The following is a 16,860-nucleotide window of genomic DNA, read 5'->3' on the forward strand; positions in this document are numbered from 1 at the left end:
GTTGACGTTACAACTGATACTGTTGTCCTATACTGTCCTTGAACTGATGCAACTATGTCATTCAGGTGAGTTATTAACACAATTATTCTCTTGTGCTTGAAATAAACTATTTTTAATGAAAGAGCTATTTATTAATAACTCGCTATTTCTAATGTCGGAAAGAAACTTCACCTGTCGGCAACTTTGTTTCTTCATCATGTAGCATTGACATTTATAAACAGCAGGACGATATGGGCATTTTGTTATGCTAGAATTAGCCTCAATTTGGTTGAAATAAACTATTCACCTTTATGAGCTTGATAGCATCTATTTAATTTGGAATTTGTAGAAACGCCTTTTGAATTTCTTTCGAATTTCTTACCGCCCGGTGCCTCGTGTCACTCCCATACGTCTGGACGATGCCAAGCACTCTCGCAGCTTGTGTCCGGAGACTCGGCTTGAGACAAATGTTACACTTTCAATATAATTTATTGTATATGATTATGCATGGGGACAATGTTCGTTTGTATGCGTTTGTTTTAGTCTACTCGGCTACGCACAACGCAGCTTTAGTTAGCATCAGAGAAACTAGCACCAAGTTAACAAGCTCAAAGTAAAGTAACACACATTGACGAGCTCCAGGTATACTAGCACCATGCAAATTACCAGTAGAGAAAACAAATACCAGCAAAGTAGCAACAGATAAAAATGGCTCCTGGCATATTACCAGCAGAGAAAAAAAAAGACCAGGCAAACTAACTTCAGGAAAACTAGCTTTAGGCAAACTAGCGCACGGTAAACTATCACCAGGCACATTAGCGTCAACAGAACTGGTACTAGGGACACCAGCTACTCGTTACATTGATTTGTGACCTCGAATGTAAAGCTCTATCAAATAATGGCAGTAGGTAGAATTTAGGCCATTTATTTGCATGGACTCGTGTTAGGTTACATAAACAGGCTCCTGTACACGGCTGCTTGTGTACGGAAGTCTGCGCACATGCTCACCTTGTCCTTGCCCAGAAATTCCTTTTAAGGGGAGCGCTCGGGCAACTCGCTACAACGGGTCATCCACATCTGTATCCGTTTATGAAGAAAACATTGGTATTGATGTAGCCAAAATAATCTGACGTTAAGATATAATTATTTATACATTATAAAAACAATTAGGAGTAAGTACGTAGCATTTGTGTAAGCTCAGAGTAACTCAATGAAAACAAATCACAAGAAATGTTTAAAAGTCGCAACGTTCAGTGACTTTGCATTCCTATAGGTTGCCAAGTACTATATTTTAAGAGCTGACTTTGACATGAATGTGTTTGTAGCTAAGTTGCATATGCACTACATTTCATTTGCGCATAATGATGAGCTTAGGTGCACAATTGTGCATCTTCATACAATGATAAGAAACTATAGGTTTAGTTTATTTAAGGCTTCAATATGATATTCAAATGTTATATTGAAACTTACTCAGATTCAAAACGATTCAGTAATATAAAAACTGTTGGGTTGAGCTGATATGTATGAATGAAATCACTTTGTGTGAAAAATTATGCCAAGGACTTTTAAAGCTTGCTGAACCATATTTATCCTTAATAACCAATTATTTGATGCACGGAAAAATTACATATATCTATAAATCTCAGGATCAGTTGCCTGAATTTCAAACAGAAAAAAATTTTAAGGAAACTCACAGTGCTTCAGATCAATGATAATGCTTAATTTTTTCATTGTCATTGGCTTTGAGTAGATTGTGATTATAATAGAAATACAGCGACCGAATAGAATTATCTGGCAACTCTAGCATGTTCGTACATTTGTGCGCCGGGTAGCTCCTCAGTTGGCTGGCGGCTTTGGCTGAGTGTGGTGTGAAGCGCGTCAGTTGGTGAATAGCCCCTATTAAACCTTTGCAGTTTTTCCTTCCAGCGAGAACTATAGCAAGGAATATGCAATAATCTGTTGTTCGTGGAAGCCCAGTATCGTGTTTTTAGGTAGTTGAAGTGTGAATAAGCATTAAACTCTCGGCAAATGGTGCAAACCTAGCCGCTGCTTCGATTCAGGCGTCTTTCGGTCAAGTTTGTGTTGACAGTATAGCCGTGATTTTAAGTACTTATACGACCCTTGCCTCTTGTAATTTTTAGCTTCGCCTGATTACAAAACAAGTGATCGAGTGCAATTTGGTAAATCATTGGGATTGAGTGATCAAACCATTACGTGGAACGGTGGAAGTTTGGAACTACAACGACTTCGTCTCCTCAGAGGCTCAGCATAGGTTTACAGGACATCTTATTGAAGGTATGTAGCCTAGTCGGCACTCAGAGTCAGAGTCACTCTCATCTCATTGGGTAGGGTTGTGGGCATGGAAATAGAAGTGTGTAACTGGCATGATAAATTGATCATGATAGTGGCAAATGAAGGATTTTGTGACTCGGTTCATTTCTTATTGCATTTCATCTGTTATTGCATTCTTAGTCCATAATTTTGTTCAGCATGATATGCCCTAGCAGCCCTATCAATGGGATGGGAGTAGGCTAAATACTTAGGAAGTTAGGGGCCATGCCTCAACAAGGACTAAGGACTGTAAGGAGATCAACAAAAAGTTTGTTGATCTCCTTGACAAAAAAAGAAAAAATTGTTGCCACCAAGACTGACTCACTGACAGTGGTGATTGAAAATCTACACCTAATTCATATTTATAATAACATTTCAATAAATGTGCACAATGTAATGAATGAATTAGAAGAGCATACAATTTTTTCAAAAACTGGTCTGTGTTCAAATTTCAAATTATTAAGAACACTCAACAGTCTATCAACAGAGCTGTCAGAGCTTGATGGAATTGGAATACCCAATTCTGATTGGATTGTGCTAGGTTTAGTAGGTTAGAGTTAGACTGTAATGTCAAGTATTGTCAACTAGTTCATTTTACAAATTTGTGATGAAAACTGTACATCCTAAGGCTATTGATTCACAAAATGGGGACAGCACAATTTGTGCACGACCATTAAATTTTTTCTTAGCCACTTAGGTTTGGATTGTATTGGCACATCTTCAGGCACTGTGTTTGTGCAGCCAAACTTAGGGTTAAATCTGAGCCAATTTTATAATATGAGCTTGATTATTTTTATTTTAGATGATTAAGATGAACATATATAGGTCATGTTTGAGGCGAGGCATTGAAAAAAATGTTGGATTATTTGAGAGGTGTATAAACCATCTTTGAGTAAAGCTGAGGTACATAATCAACAGAAACACTTAATTTAAATTGGATCAGATCTCATAACACCTTAAAGTTAGCCTTCCGCTTCCTGTAACAAATTGCAGATGTTTTTGTATCAAGAGCGTGATACAATAAAATCAATATTGAATGCATGAAGTACCGTTCTAGAATTTGATTTCAGATTTTATATACTATGGGAACTAAAGTATTTCAATGAATTTTGATGGTATGCTTTTAGAAAAAAAAATATACTTTATTCTAAAGTAGATGCATCTTTTCTTACAGAGCTGTAGTTATAAAATTCTGAATTCAGCCACAACATTGCTCAAGTTAAAAAGACTGGGTTAAAAACTTATCTTCTTATAGTTTTATTTATGATTTTCAAAATTTGATGCTGTAACTGTTCTCTTCAACCTCATTTGCAGTGGTTGACTTAGTTGTGATTTTCAAGAAATTGTGTTGTAGCTGCGTTTTTCAATATCATTTGCAGTGGTTGAATTAGGTGTGATTTTCAAAAAAATGGTGTTGTAGGTGTGCTTTTCAAGTTTTTAACCTCATTTGCAGTGGTGGNGTTGCCCCAGAGCTTGTGAGGTTTTTGCTCATTCATGAATTCATGAGTCATTCCTCCAAAATTGTCCATCCTCAGCCTGGTACTCTGGCCTCACTTGAACCCTGTATTTCAAGCATTCATAGCTAATCTTTACTAGTTATCTAATGATGATTTTTTGGTTAGATGAGAATGGTTACTATAACTTTGGTGAAAAATCTGCTCCTTTGCAAAATATCACCCATTAATTATTCTTATTGTTATTCTACAAAGTGATCAAATCTTTATGTTGAACTACAGCAACTCTGTCTTCTAAGCATAGGTTCTATTGAAATGTACAATATATAAATGTATTTATAGCGTCCATACAGCACCTTGATAGTGCCCATGTAGCGCCTGCACAGAGTACTATACTATTCTATAGGTCTTATTAAAGGTATGCAGTCTGCACTGTCAGAGAGTGCCAAATCTCTGGCATCTTGTTCAACTGAACTTTGAGGGCACCTTAAAAAAAGACCAGACAAAGTATAAGATTGGATTAAAACATCTATTCTAAATGTACTACCATCTCCAATGTTTCAGTTCCTTAGCCATTGATTGTTCATTAAAAGTAATATGTATCCACTTATTAATTTTTTACTGGTAGAATTAAGATGTTAAAAGGCTTTATGCACAATAAGGAAATTATTAAGGTAGTGTTGATTGAGATGTCTTATGTGCTGATGCACGTTTTGTTGTTGTTATTAGTTTCTTATAATATTAAAATATCAAGCTTACCTACCAAAGTTAGACACCATTACAGTAAGTTCAATCCCTGCAATGATTGTTGGTAACATTTGAGATTGATGATTGAATAAAGCATTATGTTTACATGCTATAAGAAAGTTTTCATTTTCTGGAATAGCATATTACAGTTGAGATTATATGGTGCCAGTATGTACATAAGAGCCATCAAAACTACTGTTTTTAAAGTATAATTGCTGAAATCATAGAATTGAAGAATTGTTCATCTATTGCTGTAGTGATTGTAGTGTAGTGTAGTAATTATTCATCTATTGCTCAAAAGTGGTAAAAGAAACTCTTGAAGTTACCGTTTTGAGTATACATTGCAATTTTCTATCCTAGAGATCTGGTATATTCTATGGAGAGTTACTTTCGAAAATCAGCTTCCTATATAGTTCTGTCGCCAGCCTGTAACAGGTGTGCCTGTGGTGCTTGCCGTCAATACGTTACATGAAGAGCATCAACACGCATAATTCGGCTCTGCGCTGAATAACAAAACTTTAAATCCAAATGTGTGTAAAATAGAAAATATGATGAAAATTTTAATAGAACAAAGTTTTTTCTTCGACCCTTAGCTGAATTTGACACTGGACGCTGCAAATTAGGGTTTCACCAATTTTCGGTAAATGCAATGAAAGACCATTATCATTTCCATCATACGAAATTTTAGTCAGAAGCTCCTAATGTTTAAGCAGGATCTGGTCGTAGTTTGTATGAAACTCGATTTTTCCTGATCGCATAACTGATCGAGTACCTATGCCATAGTCTTGCCTTTCCTGCTCTCAAGTAATCTGACACGTAAATTTTCATATGATATCACGTCATTGTTAACGAATGTCGCTGATCAGGGCGCTGGTTTTATCGGGTTTGGCGTGACTTTCTTTCATTCAGGCACTTAATTCTTGCTGATTATGGCCTCCATGAGAAATAAATTGATATTCATCGCTTCGAACAGCTCTGTGATCGATTTTTTGATCATGCTTTATTATATTTCATCTATAATCATGTATATAATTGCATGAATATGCGAAACGTATGTTGTGAAGTTTATACACAACAATATTTAGTCACCTCACACTCCAATACATGCTGAACTATTACTTTATGGTAGGTATTTCGTATTATGTTTTTTTAACATTATTATTCACATTGATATGAGCACTGAAAGTCGTTCTTACTGTAACTCGGTACGCGTGCCATAATTCGTACCGAGGCCAAAGATGACTTATTGAGTAGGATAGGCCGAGTATAGAGAAGAGTGCTCTGTGCTTAGGACGAGTGAGGTCGCTAAGATGTGCCACAAGATAAACCATGTTATGCACGAACTGCCTCCTCCTCTGTCATTGGGTCTCATTCTGAACCTCTTTTGAACGCTGTCACAGGATGAAAGCACATTGCATTTTAATGCAATTATTCAGCAACTGTTACGGGCATCGATATTAAATTAATTATTTTTCTACAATTTCCAGTTATCGTACTTTTTGTTGTACATATATCACTCATGAAGGGTACTCATAAGGTGCGCTTCTCTGTCTGTAGTCAGAAAGATTTCTTGGCGACTCGGGAAGAATGTTCGCATGAAGGCTTGAGTTTCGCGTTCCGTGTAGGAATATTAGATGGCAAGCGCGTTAGCATACTCGACGCTCCTTGGGATTTCTTCTTTCCTGGAGTTACTGCGTAATTTCACAGTTTCCAGATTACTTCTAGAATGAAGGATGCAGTCTTTTGATATGAGAGGTTTTCGATTAAATATAAAGTGGACCAGTAATTATACTAATTATGTTGCTTATTCATTAATTAGGCTTTCAAAACTAAAAGTGTTAACTCGATGATGGCGTGTGTTGTTTCAGAGTAGTCTAGCAGTGATCCTTGTCTGGTGTGCGGTTAGATGGAGAAGCTCGTAATCGCTGCAGTCGTGTCATCATGCTGCCTTCAGTCCAAGCAGAGGTTCTTGCAACCTAAAATGTTCAGAATAACTTCTCCTGTATTACCCAAATCCTTGTGATAAATTAACACTCGCTAGTACGCAGTATCGGGCGCAGTTCGAGACTACCATCGAAGTGAGGTCATGCGATGGCTCCACGAGTCGGCATGACCAGTTACACGGCGCTGCAGGGACCGGTTCTAGCTCTTCCCCGCGCTCTATGCAGCCATCAAGCCGCTCACTGTCTCGCAGCTTTCTTAATTACTTCTCATGAAATCCTTCTTACGACGCGCGCATTTGTGCCTCACCCGTCTTGTAGCTCTGAGTTGCGTGATGAGCTACATTTATTATCAATTTACTAGAACTACACTGGGGACATTCGTTTAATGGTTCAAATGACCTCAAGATAAGGTCCTAGATATCTCGGAAACTTCAATGACAGATAAACTTTTGAGGACTCGGAAGCGTGTAACCTATAGTAAATGAGAAGCCAACAGACTTCCATTGGTGGTGTGTTCTGATACTGGGTTATTTTGCTCAGTATTGTTGCAGCAAGACTGAGTCAGACCGATGAAATTATCTTGGTATTTAAACACTCAACATTAAGTCTCCTTCATGAACGAATGATCGCAGACAACCGAGAACATGCAATGCCATGACAAGATTAGGAATCTGAATACCCATGTCGACAAATTCGCAAACATTTTCTCCGATTTCTAGTTTTGAAATTTGGCTGGCGTTACCGCACCGTTATTATGCAGTCATTTATCATGATAAGTGTGCGTATTACCATGTCTATGGCGACTCGGGCTTCATACTTACGCTCGTATTCCGAACTCATGATACAGACGTCGGTGAAACTCTTGTTGCTGGTGACCCATCGTAGATCCTGTGGCAGATACTGCAGTGCCTACCAATCAGGCCTCTCTGCTGCCTCCATACATCATTAAGATTCGCACTTGAGCTGGCCTCCTCATCCGTACGTGGGTGTTGTCTGCCACAGGCCTACGCTGTCGTCCTTCACTGCAGCCCTGCGAGCTCATGTGAGCAATTCGCATGTACTGCACGTCTGACAACACGGTCACCGTGTGCTGCACGTATGTCTTCAACATAATGACCAGCTGTATTTTGCTGCAAGTCAGAACGCAATGCTATGAAAGATCATTATCATATCGTAAGTAATGTGCACGTACGCATATTGAAGGTCCTTTGCGGTCCATACTTCCTCACTCTGAACTTTTTGTAGCAGTAAATCAAAATTATTTTTGCTCGTGACAAGAAACTCGCACGTGCTGTAGATATGAAGAAACAGCTCCGTTGCAACGACGAACTTTTCTCCGAAATTTTTCGTTTCAGGAAAGGAAGGTTAGCGGCTTACTAATGATTCGTACTGAAGAGCGATGGATGAGCACAGATAACAATGTTTCGACAGCTCATGTTCGACTCTTCCGGCCATAATAAAGGAAACTTGTCATAAGTATAATTATGTATGTCATTGCTGAGGGCTATCGACCGAGTGGCGCTGAGTTAATCGCTGTATAGAAAATGCTTTATATTGTATAAATTAAATGTTTACACAATATGGGCGTATGCTCGAGTAATCCTAATCCTCCTATTATATTATATTTTAAATGAAACACGTGACTGAGAAGCGAGTTCTTTTGATAATTTTTTTTCAAGTTTGGACCCTTATTGTTTATTTATATAGTTCGCATTTTATATTTGAGAGAAATAATGATATAAAGATGAGTATTTAATTACCGTGACGAGCGTACGGAATCGAGTGGCTAAGCTGTGCTCTCTCACACTAAACGTCATTTCCGGTGTTCGTGGAAACCTCACCAACACGCATGCTTGCTCAAGCGCATATCTTCGCCAACTATTACCTCTATGGAATTTAGGAAACTGACTATTCTGAGAAACTTTACGTGTACCGTAGTTAGATGTAATCAATAACTTACTAACGCGTTTGAGTTCAACTAAAACTTCATACTTTACATCGAAGTTAGCGTTGCTTTTATCTGATAAATATGATACGATGACATAGATTCTCCAAACAATGTTTAGAAATTATTCTGTATATAAGGTTTATTTGCTCATTCTGCGACATCAGATACGTCTTAATTGACTGCTTCGATAAAGATGATTTCAGCATCAAGAATAATTTTGCCTTCATTTCAGTGTACAATAATTTGAATTAAACATCAATATTATTTCTTGAAATTTTCATGCAAACTCGTATATTTTCTCTTTTTTTTTAATCGTGAGGCTTACAGGAGATACGATCGAGGTGCTTACTAACAGACGCTCTGGATTACTTTAAGTGTTTGACGTTGCAAGTATGGGTGTTTTCCAGCAAGTCAAGTAATATGTGGAGTGTGGACACTTTAGTACGGTCTTCTACGTGTTTGACGTTGCAAGCATGGGTGTTTTCCGGCAAGTCAAGTAATTGGTGTACATTTTAGTCCAGTCTTCTAAGTGTTTGACGTTGCAAGTATGGGTGTTTTTCGGCAAGTCAAGTCATTGGTGTAAATTTTAGTCCGGTCCCAACGCACCTGAGTGCCGGAAGCGCGGCTATTCCAAGCAACTGCCACGCCACCTTCGAGTGGACGACGCTTTTCCAGTGACCCCTTCTTGCACTTGTCGAGGTCGCTCTTGCTATAATTCATTGAAGTCTTTCCAGCTGAAGATGTAAATTATTTATACTTTGCTAAATTTTAATTGTTAATCGCGTGAAATTGAATTGCGTCTGTCGTCTTCTATTGTAATTGTTTACCTGTAAACGTCACAGTTAATCGATTAAAGACTATAAATGAATGAAAATTTCTTGAACCCTAGTAGTATGTGCTTCAGTTTAATTTTTAATAATTAAACTACGGGATCTCTTAATTTTGCAGTATTCAGTCGGAATTTAAGCTATGTATGTTTTGTAGGTTTATTTTATGAAGTTAGTTGCCTGCTTCGTAGCCCCCATCACTCAACAATAACCATTATATTCTAAATGAGAGACGGCGAACTTCCCAGTCCGAGACTCCTGTCGCCTCCGAGGGCTCGTTCACCCTACGTATAATCATGTCGTTCACTAATAACGAACTAATGCTTTTCCGGGGCTTATCGATTAGACCTCGCCTTTTAGTAATTGTTATTGTTCATATGTTACCTGCTGCCCATCACACGTTCCTTTGAATCGATTAATTTCTTACTGTGCCCTCTTCTTATTCCTTCATTTTTACATTTTAATGTCATTGAGGATATCGAGTTGTATAGATTCTCCACAACTTTACTGCCGAGCTAACAAGCTTCCTTGTGGATTTCTGTGCAAAACAACGATTTAAGGCCTCGATGAATAATAAATACCTTGAGTTGTGTGTCGTGTGCAAGCCAGGCGTCGATTTTCTTTTTTCGAATACCGGAAAAAACTTAGCTCGTCACGCTTTCACGAAGGTCCATCCTTTTGAGGACGAAGTCTGAACGTGTAACTTTTGGCGTCGTTGAATACGAATCTAATCGAACTCGCGTGCTTATTTATGAATAAAACAGAAAACGTTTGTTTGCGGAGTACGTACGTGATAGAAAATATTTGATGCAGTTGAGTGTAGTAAAAAATGCAAATGTCTGGAGCATAGTGAGAAAAATGCATTCTCCCAACGATTGATTTTAGTGCTCATGCTTCTGCTATGATAGCGTTGAAAAAAAATAACGGCAGTCAATCCAGTCATCGACGAAAATGAAAGGCAATTGAATTTTTAAAATTGTTTCTCATTCAATTCTGCGTCGAGTCAGAATAAAATGTGAAAATTGAATTAACCTGTGGATAAAAATAGGCATACTGGTGCTGTGGAATGTGGTGAAGCTGACAGCGGTGAGCGGAAATGGTGCTCCAGTTCATGAGGCCAGAAAAGCAATGCCGTGATAGCGCTAGTGCCGTAACTGTGACCGCTAACTCCTTGCAGTTACGCGACTCTCCGTTGACCAGACTTATTATAGGACCTTTGGTGTTAGCCTGCGGGCGTTAGCCTGAAAAACAGCGCCCGTGACGGCACCTTAATCGCTTTTTCCTTTTAAACCAAGAAAACGGAGGTGCAGATTGTTTGTGTGAGCCATGTCCTCCTCTCTGACATGTCTCAAAATAACTGATTCGGATCAAGAAGAACTGCCGGAGGATGATTCGTTTGTGTTGCTTTCTCGCAGGATGATCCATATTATCTTGGGAAGGCTTGGGTGAATTAGTAATGGCGGGCCACTATTGATTGACTTCATTTGTATTTTAAATAAATGCAACGCTCTCTTTGTTTATGAAAGATGACAATTGAAATCAAGCGAACGACTATGATGACATTTTGCGATGACGCAAAATACGTAAAAGAATTCCGATACCAGCTCGTGACTTGTATAACTAACGTCACTTTGATCTTTTCAGTTTACTTTATCAGCATCTTTAACTTTCATTTGATCTCAATTGAAAGGAACATATCATTGTCATATATGTGTGAATAGAGGTTCCGGTATATAAAATTCAGAGACGTGGAGCTTGCATGGTCCCGGCCCTGTGTCCGCTGGGCCCGCTGCTGCTCAGTTCCGCTGACATCAGCGTTTAGGGAAGGTCTTATTGATTACTTCGTCTTCGCTTACTGGATCCTTTCAGAACTCCGAACTTCTAGCCGAGCTAAGCGGCTCTTTCGAGTCTTGGTATAGCCGCCGTTTCCATGTAGCCTTGCGCCCTTATATATCGTTTATAAAGTTGATTCGAAGGCGCTTGCATTTGCTCACTTATTCTCGTCAATAGTATCTTATACAACCTATTATTTTTCTGTGGCTCTTTGTTTATTAAGTAACACAAGAAAAGCTGATGGCATTAGTAGATGATTAGATTAAAGCGTCCTATTATCAGGCCCATGCGCATCCGTGCCTAATTGTGCGCTGTGCAGATCGTTTCAAGTGTTTCTCTTTGCTTTTAGATGCTGGATGGGCTCTGCATCTAGTGCTCCAAACGTAGCTTACACAGGACGAATTCTGCGGCAATGAAGACTTGTTGAAGTTTTATTATGATCGTAAAAGTTGCACGTGTTACGCGTGAAATTGTATAATTTAATAGTGCTATGACAAACTTTGAGTATATGTAAGTATTAATAATTATCACTTTCTGCACGGGGTTATAGGAGTGAAGGAGGCGTGTGTGCTAGGCCACTAGCATGTATTAAAAAAAGTTTCCTTCATAGTATTGAACACAGACGAAGCAGTATTTAGTAAAAATCCGAGTCCCATCTTGCAGAATCTAACTGACACTATTCATACAAATGATTGTGGAATATTCTGATTTCTTTAAGGTTATTATTTCTTGATCAAACAAAGTTTGTTATAGTTTTTGCTGAATATCAGAGTACAAATCTTCACAGATCTCGACCGATGCTGCTGCCCAAATCAAATTTTTTACACTGGCTAAAGCAATAGAGCGATGCAGGCTGCAAGCGTGTTCACGGTGCCATCATCGCCTGGTGGTGATGAGAGCTCAGCTTCTCCCCTGCCTCGTCTCGCTCCAGGGCCTCGGGACGCGCATTGTATGAACGCCGCCATCGTTCCCCTCCACTGCCTCTCTGCTTCTTATAGTTACGTCCAATTGAGCTCGAAAACTAGCGTCTCTTCCGTGTTAATTAGTTTATATCTCTAAGACAACAACTGATCCGACGCAAACGTAGGCTCTCCTAGTTTTTAGTATTAGTGTATTATTAGTACACTATTAGTAGTGTATAACCGGGTACGTATTCGCTAAATAAATGGTGTCTCTTAGAAATTCATAAGCGAAAGCGTATCAACATGCATTTCTTGAATATATCCTCACGACCACAAATGAAAAACAAATACATTCAATCCCTTGGAACCTTCGTTAAGAGGATTTATTCGTAGCCTCCAGCGCTGAGATGAACGCAGGCAGCGCCTGCAACAGCCTCCCGGCTTGGCTGCGTACTACGGTTGTTTGCTCATCAATGTTGGGATTTGATTCTAGGCCGTCGGTCGATGGTGCGCTCGAGACGTGCGACTCTCGATGACGAAGCATTGCGTCAAATACGCGTGTGTTGCTGCGGCTGTGTTGTGAGGTATGTCACAGCTACACGCAATGACGTGGTGATGGACGCCAGAGATATAACGTCTTGTGATGTATTTGTGGTGTAAAGCCCATCAAAGTTATACGATGTGACGAGGCGGGTAACGCGTGTGTTGCTGCGGCTGTGGTGTGAGGCATGCCGCAGCTACATGCAATGACGTGGCTATGGACTTGGCGTGCCTTGTGATGTGTTTGTGGTGTAAAGCCTGTTAAAGTTATACGATATGACGAGGCGAGTAACGGAGTTTAATAAATGTGGAGATGTGACGGAGATTTTTTAGGTCACATTGCAGTGTTCTGTGTGGGCTGGGAACAAATTAATCATTTTACATGCCTCGCAAGTTTGTATTCTGGGAAGAGGGAAGCATTAAGTCAGGATGTGCGAAGAATACACAATACACTTCGTGGGTCAAATGTTTTCTCTCTCCCGGTGCATGGTTGTTTATCTTGTGCTGCATTACCTTAGTCTTCTAGGTGTTTTTCAACATAATGAGTTTATTCTAGAGACTCTTCCATCTTAAACGTGATCTGACAGATCTCTGGCGTGACCACATCTTATGAAGTTCAAGGCAAGTAAGGATATTTATGTTGTAATGAGGCCTCGGCAGCGGTGCGTGTCTTGTCCTTGAAGACAACACGCAGCATACCGATAGCACAATGTATGTCATGCCATTCGTGCTCCGTGTTGCACATGTGCATTGCATGCATCCAGCATCCAGCTGGCAGTTCCAAGAAAGGTAACCAGCTCGGCGTATTGTATGACTTGAGCCGTAGCCGACCGGCGCTTGTGTTGCGCAAGCTCGCTGCCTCGGCTGGTTCTTCCTCCCATTGCTGGAATTGGGCAATCACTTTTCCGCTGAATCCGCTTCTATAGGAATATCTTTAGCGATCTCCGACATGTATTTGAGTTTGCATTGAAGAGATTCAATTTGAAATTTGGTCACAGAATAACATTAGTTGGAGTTCTGCTGATTATGCTTGATTTGAGGTATTCCTTATATACTTATTCTTGGATATGCGCTTGTTGGAATTTTTTCCATCTGTGAAATGATTGCATTTAATGTTATCTAGCAGCAGCCCATACCGAGTTAAGTTTTTACTGTCGTGGAAGATTCTTTAAGATCTTGAGGAGAAGAGTATGAAAACGACTGACGCAATAAATAACTTTGTTTCACCAAACCTGGTCGTATAAGCAGTTCAGAGCCTATTCTCTCACTGCCACCGATGAAGTTGCAATATACATTGATGGTATACAAGCGCACTGCTTTAAAATATCGTCCGGATTTTTCTCCACTTCTCGACAGTTCCATGCGATTCATTCCATTTTCAAATATTTGACGGCGCTTTTTTAGAGTTCTAGGTTTTTACTCCGGAGCACTTCCGCGTGCTGCTTGCGTTTGAACGCTCCTTGCACTTTTTCATGTGGATTGTAATCTATTTGTTAAAGTTTTACGCTACAAGTCTCTACCGCTCTAAGGTATGAAGAGTATATAAGGCTGGGAGCTCGATATTGAAATGTGTCGAATTTTCACGTTAAATATTTGATGTCTATTGGAGGTTGTATCGATCCCTATCGTGATATTCACTGGCGGTTTGGGAGTTGACAACAATTCTGGTCTCAATGCTAAAATGTGTTCGAGTGATCCGTGTAGAAATGAATTTAGAGAGTGACGGCGGACTTTGCTCTGGTAAATTTCTTCTGAATTTGAACCTCAACTTTATTATCAATATAAAAATGTTGTCCGAATTTTTTTGTGCTTCAATGCTCCAATTATTGTTAATGCTAAGACGTTATCTTTTGTCACGTTAATTTGCGCACAAAATAACCTAATGTTGTCTGATTTGTTCAGGTGATGGGTTCAGTTCTCATCACCAGAGGCGCAGTCTGTTGTACCGTTGCTCGCCGGTTGAGCAGCTGCCTTAAACCCTCTCGTAAAAACCTTGCTTTGGGAGTAATTGATTTGAGCTAACGTTTTGGCTTTTAATGCAACAAAGAAAAACTTAATACATTTCTTCTCTTGGTGAAGATTAAACCTGCATTAAATTCAACTGACGATGAAATCATTTGAAGTTGCGCGATGATAAAGTTTTGCCGAATGACTCCGAACCTTCAAATGTTGAGTAATTAAAGCAATGCATCATCATTAGACTTTCGTACTGACTTTGTTGAATGACTTGTGCCCCGAAACACGCTTGTTCTGCTCGTAAAATTGTCAGAACGGCTGCCTGGACGAGTTAGCATCGCATTCTTGCATGATTATAACGGATAATTATTGCTAGTTTTTCCTCCTCATACCAGCAGTCGGCTACAGCCATTGAGGACATTCCTCGTTTTTTGTGTGCATTGACACAGCATGCCCGGGAGGCAATAGTGGACTGCCCGTCCCGTGGCAGGAATTATCTTGGTGCTGGATGACGTTGTTGCGTAGTAGAATCTAGAAAGCTGCTACCATTCATGAGCCGCGCGCTCGAGCGTGGCCGTTCTGTGCCAACTTTCTGCTGCGCCCGATCTCACTTACTACCTAATCAAAAATTGCTATCTCATTATAAATTATTTTATTTGCAATAAAATAATTTATAAACTCGCAAAATAAAGTTTCAATTTGCTGATGACTTTAACTTGGCTTTTGATATCAACGAAACTTTTCATCCAATGGGAGCTTTTTATTTAATTTCATTTTCGGATGCTTCTGTTATTGTTACAAATTGTGATGTAGAGATGTACTTTCGATGGCCTCGGATTTGTTCGTAGCAGTATTCTTTGTGTAATTTTTCATTTCTCATTCTCTTCTAGGAAGTTCCCGATTATTTGTATGCGACATTCAATTTTTTAGCGCAACGAATGCTTGACGGATTTAAATGTAAAATTAATCACAGAACGACTATAATGATTCAGACATCTCTTTTGAAATTGTAAACCATTCAGCAATTAACGCTGCAATAAGCGCTACGGCGTGCCCGTGCGTGCAGGTAAATGCCTTATTCCTGCGTGTGTACAGAGCGTCCGATATTGCTTGGTGTGATAGTGTGTCGCGAATTCAAGCGTCTCTCTAACTCATTGTTACGCGTGATTGCAATGTGTTGCTATGGGAGGCACTGAGCGCTGCATCGAGAAGGACGTTTATTGTGATCAGTTATATGACAGTTGGTTGGCAACGTGTCTAGTTCAGAACGTGCTTCAATCTGATCGATATTGGCTCCGTGTTATTGGCCTCTCAGCATCACAGTTGAGCCACTAGACGCATGAATGCCGTGCTACAGATAACTTGATTTCAAGGCAGGTATAGGAAACCATTATCTACGGTGATCGATTTCTTTGTTTTGTGTGTTTCCTTAACTCACCATTAAGCGGGAGCCAATCTAGTTTTCTGACATGGAGGTCAGTAGATTAGGTTGAGGATTGTAGCAACTGATCTAATCAATTTTGTATGCGAAGTTAATTGTAAACACGGTGTTGCTTTGAATTGGCTAAACATGACTATATAACTCATGAGAGATACAAATAACACTAACTTGAATTTGATAATTATCGAGAGCGGCGTTGAGAAACCCTACCTCGACAGTTTTGCTTTGCTGTGAATATGCTTGTCCTTTTTAGACTTGACTAAGAAAATCAAATCGTGTATTTTGGCGCTCAAGCAGTGATTTGGAATCAGTGCTGTTTTCGACGTCATGCGCCCATACACTCTTTAGGAACACTCTGGCTGCTAATCTCTTTTGGAGCAAATTCTTGCCTCTTGTACTCGTTTTCTTTTGCCCACTTCGTCATTAGTCTGTCTGTAAAATTTATATCGGCTTGTGATCAGTGATAAGGTTATGGTACGGCGTGTCTTTCAGATTTCGCGGCTGTATTTTAATTTTTTTTTAACGTAATTTTATTAATTTACCCGTTACTATGCACTTTTGCACTGATTCGAAATCTCGTTATATTTTAAATTTCTCAAGGAATTATACAATGGGAATACTAATAATAATGTATATACGGGTTAATTTGCTTCGCCAAGTTACGAGTTTGCTTCGCCGTCCATTCGAGTTTGTTTAGAACTCAGGGACCAGACAGCGAGGCAACACGAGTTGCGGGCTAGGCAGAGGCAGTCGGGCCACATGAAGTGCCTACAAGGCAGCGAGGCTAGACGAGGTGCGGGCAAGGCAGAGGCAGGCGGGCCACATGAAGTGCCTACAAGGCAGCGAGGCTAGACGAGGTACAGGCAAAGCAACAAGAGGTGCGGGCAAGGCAGAGGCAGGCGGGCAATATGTGATCACGATAGTTTAGGGACGGCGCTCTACGGAATGCTCGGCGTGCC

The 16,860-nt window shown here is 39.8% G+C and overlaps 1 protein-coding gene across 2 annotated transcripts in view; it reads left to right on the plus strand.

Moving 5' to 3' along the window:
* The first annotated feature begins 1,832 nt into the window (after nt 1-1,832).
* The window catches only part of LOC108676370 (plexin A3), a 166,663-nt gene continuing 151,635 nt past the window's right edge, over nt 1,833-16,860 (plus strand). For both annotated transcript variants that reach the window (XM_018164434.2, XM_018164436.2), the window contains exon 1: nt 1,833-2,274. The gene's annotated coding sequence lies outside the window, so the exon portion shown is untranslated. The remainder of the gene's footprint in view (nt 2,275-16,860) is intronic.

The sequence above is a fragment of the Hyalella azteca genome, unplaced genomic scaffold (assembly GCF_000764305.2).
Source record: "Hyalella azteca isolate HAZT.00-mixed unplaced genomic scaffold, Hazt_2.0.2 contig3758, whole genome shotgun sequence".
Lineage (NCBI taxonomy): Eukaryota > Metazoa > Arthropoda > Malacostraca > Amphipoda > Hyalellidae > Hyalella > Hyalella azteca.